Raw genomic sequence first — 7024 nt, 5'->3', positions numbered from 1 at the left:
ATGCACTCAAACATCTACAAGAAGAGATGGTTATCATCTCTGAATTATTCACAGTAACATCACCTGTGGGTAGAACAATGCATTTTTCTATTTAAAAAATATCACAGTGAGCATGTAGTCTGAAGAGATCTCTCTGGAGTGTTCATTTCAAAAATATTTTAATAATATTATGGTAGGAGGCTGAAATGTGTGGCCTATGAAGTGAAACTGAAGAAACTGGAATTGTTAAACCTGAAGAAAGGAAATGTGTGGGGGGATCTGGTAGAGGCTGAGTCAGTGAGAAGACACGTCAGACCCATCACAGTGTCTGCTGGGTGGGCAAGAGACAGCAGCATAAACTGAAACAAGAGAGGTGTACACTAGATACAAGCAAAGTTTCTTTTATTTTATGAACATGTAGAAGTCCAGGTTGTCCAAAGAGCTTTTGCAACCTCCACCCTCATCCTGACTAAAAGAAGACCCAAGAAACTTGGCCTGACCTCAGATCTGAGCTGACTTTGGGCAGAATGTTGGATTAGGCACCTCTTGGGGTCCTCTCCATCATAAATTATACCATGGGTCTATGATTCTTTGCCAAAACCAAAATTTATGTTGTTGGTGGCATTTCTCCTTCAGGTAGATTGCTTACCAAATTTCCAGAACGTGCTCCCAGATTTGAAAAATGGCTGGCAAAGCCAATCTGAGAATAAAAAGCAAACAGAGTGTGAGGCATCACAGAGAAAGAACATGCTCAGGGTCAGGAGAGGGCACTTTGGGATGATCAAAACCTTCACACCAAACGTAAGAGATAACAGTGTTCTTTAGTGATTAAAAATAAATATAATGTGACACCACTGATCTTCATTATTGCACAGTAATAGATTTTTAATTCATGTACAATATAAAAGACTGAAAAACATAGAAAAGGATCAACCCCCAAAATAATACCCTTGGAAATATTACTATCTCTTTCCTTTTTGCAATCAATTTTGGGAATACATTAGAAACATTTCCAGAGAGTTTCTGAAAATAGATGATTTAGTATTTGAAACATATCTAAGAAGCACAAGTGGAAGATAGAAATTTTTCTCAGTTGAAGGATGTGCTCAGAAACCATGTCTGCATTAAATTGATGCATCACACTATGGAATGCAAGCTATTTATTACTAATTGCCTCTTTTCCAAAAGAATTCATCACCCTATATATCAATTTTTTTTAAAAAATTGACACAGAACTTGCACTGACATTGAGATTAAAAATAGAATTACCAATGAAATATTGAAGAAAAATTTGCTTTGTTTAAAGAAATCCTTAGATCTAGTATATTTTCAGATCTTTCATTATAAAATAGTCATCATAATTGTTTCCACCTAGTATACATGAAGCTTTTGAGCACTTTGAGTTTTTTTTCATACTCCATTAACAAATACTTGGTGTAATTTACAAATACACTTTACATCTCTGGTACAATTGAATGCACCACACAAGAAAGTGTTCTTATACTTATGTAAAAGTCAGCCAGCTATTTTCAGTCTAATGGCATCAAAACTTTTATATTTATAGTATGGAAATCAGTTCCAGGTTGCTCCTCACTTTTCTTAACTTTGGGTAAGAAAGCTCAGTGCACACATTCCATTAAATATCTACATCAGGAGCACAGCCCTAGGCACCTTCCTTAGGGAAAGACAAGAGAAAGCATGTCAATAAAAACACTTTTCTTACGGTCTAAAAACCAAAATTCTGTCTTTCCATGAATCTCTGGTAATAAAAATGTTAAAAACTGCTTGACCTGACCAGTTCTTCTGTATTCTCTATGGAGGTGACTGATATATCTATATTATCATTGCTAAATTGATGAGTATTTCCAGGCTCAGGAGCACCACTTAACAACTTTCTTAAAAAAAAAAATAAAAAAGCCACCTTTTTATGTTTTGATTGCATAGCCCTGAATGTCACAAAACCAGGCATTTTGTATGCCATGTGAAGATGCATTGTGCTTGTTAAGGGTTGCAAAGATCAATCTTCAGATGAGATCCCAAACAGGAACTGTGATGTTTCTTTATTCTGCATTTTATTGCTGTCTCACAGGTTCTTAGTGTAGGGATGGATTAAATGGAAACCAGGCACTTATGTAAACATTTCAACAATTAGACTTCATCACGAGCATTCCTTGGCATCAGGATCCAATTTTTAAAATTGTTCACTGCCCCTGCAGCCAAATGCTTTTTCCTTCAAAACAGGGTGGCTGCACTCAACCAGAATACTCAGAGTGACCCCTGGAATTTCCTGCATGCCAAACTCCAATGGGAATTATTCCTGAAAATTTTCTGTGTAAAAAGATTGATTCAAGATCCTGGGAATGTGAGGGCAGAGTGTCACCAGGTGTGTTTGAGTTTTCCATTATGAAATATCTATTCATGTGCTCTATAAACATCTATTCAGTGATTATTGCCCTTGGTCCCTGATCTCAGCTGATTCTCATGTCTGTGGCTGAATACAGCATCACTCACATAAAGCTACACATGAAACACTCAGTACAGTGAAGGTTTCATAATAACAGAACTCTGTGATTATTCAGCACATTTTCCATTTGTGTGATAGTTACATCCTGACACATCTTTTTTAATTTTATTTTTGCCTTAAGGAATTTGCTAAAATTTTACTTAAATTCAAGTTTTTTTAGATCACATAAAGACATCTTCTTAAAGTATTAATTTGATTTTTTTAAATATATAGGAACAATTTTAAAGTTGAAATGTAGGCTTTCATTTGTATACACATATTATTCTTTTGTCTACTGTCAGTTCTTAGGGGCCTGCCATATTTAAATTCAGCATGCAGTGGCCTGGCTTCTTAATCCTACCATGAAGGCATCTTTTACATAGAAATGAGGAGTTAAATTCTGCTGTCAGATATGCTGATGGAAACTTGCTGACATCAGTGGGATGGCACCAGAAGGGCCTGGCACTACTTTTGTTCCCTGAATTCAACAGCCCCAAGGAGCATGCAGCTCTTTTCAAGATGAGGATGGTTTTCTCTGTCATATTCAATAATTCAGATGATTTGAACTTAACTGAACAGCATGTAGGGAATTTACTGTAGCTGCTTAGGCTACTGGAAAGAGCCCTCTGGCATAAAAATTTATTTTTGCTGTACATTTTATTAGCAGTCTGTAGGTTGGAGGATAATTTTTGTTGGTGTTTTTCTTTGTCAGCAACTCATGGACCCAAAGGTGTATTTCTTTATTTGGTCACAGGGTTAATGACTTCCTGCTGCCTTTCTATTTCTATTTCATGGCAATTAAAATTTTCAGTCAGGACAAAAAACTAAACAGATCTCAGTATTTTGGCTCTGTAAAGCCCCTATACAGTATTTTCCCCGTTTTTATAATAGCAATACAAATAAAATTACTCCCTGAGAGTTTGTATATATAATTGCAAAGAGTTGTGTGGACTGATGGAATCTTTCCTCAATTGTCTTCACATCAACATCCAATAATTTTGCACAAGTATTGTAACACTCCTGCCTTTCTAGACCACTTAGGTAACTCTGTGACCTGATAGACAGAAATCCACCAGAAATTTAGAAGTTGGAGTGCTGTGTTGGTATAGAGCAGTAGGGAAAGCTTTGAGCATTGGAAATAATACTTAAAATTTATCTTCTTTCAACTACTTTAATTCCAAGACCTCAACCCAATTTCCAATCTGACAAAGGGCGTGCTGGGGGTTTTAGCACAGAGGCTGGGGAACAATTACTCAGTCAGCCTTTAAGTACTCAACTTGTGACAGCCTGGAACAGCCCCATTTGCCAACCAGATTCCTGCTGTGCTGGGAAACTTTTCCTATGAATAACAAACTGAAGTTGATGGGTAAACTGGGATGAGTGAACTACTAACCCAATTGCATGTGGAATTGCTGAGTCCAGAATTAACGAGGTATTCCACCTATCCAGTTTGCACATTTTAAGAGATTGCAATTCATATTTTAAGAAGGTGTCTTTATGACAGAACCCTAAGAATTTGCCAGCCTGAGCTTCAAGTTGATAATGGAAATGCCATTCAAAACCTGACAGGTTTAGCTAAATGCTATCTTAATTTAATATACAGATGTTAAAATACATGCAAGCTGAGAAACTCTTTGGCCTAAAGTATTTAGATGCTGAAGGCATTCATAAAATTAAAAAAAAAAAAAGAAAAATGAATGGAAGAAAAATGTATTAGAAGATGTCTTTGCAACACAGACTGCTGAAAACTGGAGTGTTTGAGGAAAGTATCTCTGAACAATTACTTTGCTCTTACACTTGCCTTCAGGTGTCTGCTACTGGCCATTTTATGAAACTCTATTAATGGACCAATGCCATATCACAGAATCACAGAATCATTTTGGTTGGGAAAGAATCAAATCCATCAAGTCCAACCTTTGAGCAAACACCACCCTGTCAGCAGAACCATGGCACTGAATGTCTTCCCCAGTCATTTCTTGGACACCTCAAGGGATTTGTGACTTCACCACTCTCTGGGCAGCCCATTCCAATGCTTAGCAACTCTCTCCATGAAGAAATTCTTCCTGATGTCCAACCTGAACCTTCTATTCCCTGATAGAAGACATGATAGAAGGTGTCAAATCTCATCCAAAAATGAGTTGTGAATTGGACTCACTGGCCAGCTCTGCAGGGTCTGAAAGCAGCACTGCTCCCTTTATGCAGCACTAATATTTGATCAAAGATGCTCCCAAGGGAGATCCCTGCACGATGTCCATCCACCTATTTTTTATAAGTGATGATGTAATCTGTGCAAGGTTCAGGATCATATCAGTTCTGGGCACTTCAGTTAGTTATGCTATATTAAATCATCACACATACACCTACTTAGAAATTAAACAAGTAAAATAATCTTGTGTGCACTGTGCACAACTCCTGCACTTCTCTAATAATTTTATCTTAAATCTATAGAACAGACTTTTTTTCTTCCATTTTAAAGAAACTGCCACCATATCCATTACTGATATGGATGACTTCTCTTTAAAAACAAATAGAGTCCAAGAGTTCAAGCTAGAAAATTGTATTTTGTCTGAATGGGAGAGTCTTGTTCTTTAGAAGCAGAACATTAAGACAGCAATGGCTTGGGTATGTATCTGTAAAAGACATATTGATTTTTAATAAATAGAGTGTACCAGTCACTTTGTAATAGCAAAGACACATGCAGCACAGTGCAGGCCTTCTGCTCTTTCTAAATGCATCCATGCATATGTACTGACATATATATGTTAATAAACCAATAAAACTACCATGAACAAGGCAAAAAGGGAATGAGAAATATATATACACAGAGACACATATATTATAAAATATACTTATATATGAAAGGTCTTCTTGCTATTTCTTTTTTCTCCCTGTCCTTTAGAATTCTTTTCAAACACCATGTTTTCTTTTCTTTCTGAGAGGGAGATACTTTCAGGAGTGTTTATATATCAGATATTTCAAAAGGTAGTACAATGAAAGGAGAGTAAAGACAACATTGCAAAAATATCAGTGACTCCTAACCTTTTCTATGCCATGATTTAACTTACACAATTGAGGGTGACTGAATAAACAGACAATCTGCCTCTAAACCAATCACCCCCTGAACACCAAAAGCCAGTTTGTGTATTTATTTCATTAGCAAGTCTATGTCCATGAATCCATACAAATGGGGTTCAGGGATCAAAGTAAATTTTTATTTATGGACTGTCCAGAGCAGAGACTAGGGAAATTTAGAAGGAATTTAAATCATAAAATGTCTTACATCATTCAGAATAGCATTTTAATTAATACTGATATTTTTTATGCAGATCCTGGTGCTACTGGGTGGACAGAAAGCAATTATATTAGTCTTGAAAATCAAAAGGGTTTGATGCAGGGAAAGATATTGCTGGCTTGGGCTTGTTTTCAACTTTAGATGTTATTGCTTGGGGAAAGAAAATGGAGAGAGAGGAGTGAGTTTCACATCACTGGAGCAGCCACTGGACAGCAGTGAGGGATCAATAACTTCAAACTGCTTCTGCAAATGTCTCAGGTTGAGTGAAATGAATCTTCCCAGACCTCAGAAGATAAAGGATCCTGATCTCTTTTGATAGCCACATCTACCACACATCACAAACATCTCATGGATATTTTCCATGAACAAAACAGAGTTAGCTAAAAGCTTTTATTTAATCCTGTGGTCCAAATAGGTTATTTTAGGAATAAAAATAACAAACACTAGGAAGAAATGTATCCTGTTCAACTACCATCTCTCCTGGAAGTCATCAACCTTCATGACTTAATCATAGTGAAAAGGAGAAGGGAGGAAAGAGAGAGAGCTTTTCTCTGAGTTTACTTCAATTTATAATATTCCAAAGGAATATACTTTGATTACTTCACACAGCAAGCAATCATTATGCCCCAAATGATGTCACCTTGATTCAGCATAGCTGATAATGACAATATGTCTGTAATAAATAAGGTAAAGGTGGCCTATTATTGTCTAAGAGATTAGTATTCATTTTGCAAACTGCATTCTAAATGGAAAAAAACTGTGTCATTTAAGATTAAGTACCTTTTTGTTTGGTATCATAACAGATGTTTCTAAAGCCTATTAAAAAGAATCATAGTGCTGTTTTTGTCTAATAGCAAAAAAAAAAAAAAAAAAAAAAAAAGAGAAAAGAAAAAAAACAGTACCTTATCACTACAATTTACCCTTAGAAACTTTTAGAAACTTTCATTAAAGTAACTTCAATCCACTTTCATTTTCTCCCAGCTACTCATTTTAACTTTTTTTTCAGAACTTCCACTCACAGATTATTTGGATTATCAATGTTATTGATAAGTTTTCCTTGACTGCTATTCCAATGTGAGAGTATTTTTTCCCTGTTGGTTCCTATATTAAAATAACTGTTCTCCCAGAACACCTCTTCTGAGATATGTGTTCTCACTGCTGAGCTGTAGAGAAACCACAAAAAGAGCAATGTCAATGGTTTCACAGGTGAGGGGAAATGGTATAAATGTCAAGGAAGCTTGAAGCTGGTA

The 7024-nt window shown here is 36.1% G+C and overlaps 1 long non-coding RNA gene across 1 annotated transcript; it reads right to left on the bottom strand.

The window, feature by feature from the left end:
* Positions 1-653: 653 nt before the first annotated feature.
* On the bottom strand, positions 654-4419 carry LOC306802770. Its single transcript, XR_013774466.1, has 3 exons — positions 4280-4419; positions 1574-1650; positions 654-679 (listed from the first exon to the last, which is right to left on the bottom strand). It is a non-coding gene; the product is annotated as an uncharacterized lncRNA (long non-coding RNA).
* Between the last annotated feature and the right edge of the window lie 2605 nt (positions 4420-7024).

This window comes from Erithacus rubecula (genome assembly GCF_903797595.1).
Source record: "Erithacus rubecula genome assembly, chromosome: 5".
Taxonomy (NCBI): Eukaryota; Metazoa; Chordata; class Aves; order Passeriformes; family Muscicapidae; genus Erithacus; species Erithacus rubecula.
The sequence above is the reverse complement of the archived record's forward strand: the minus strand, read 5'-3'. Positions and strand labels throughout refer to the sequence as shown.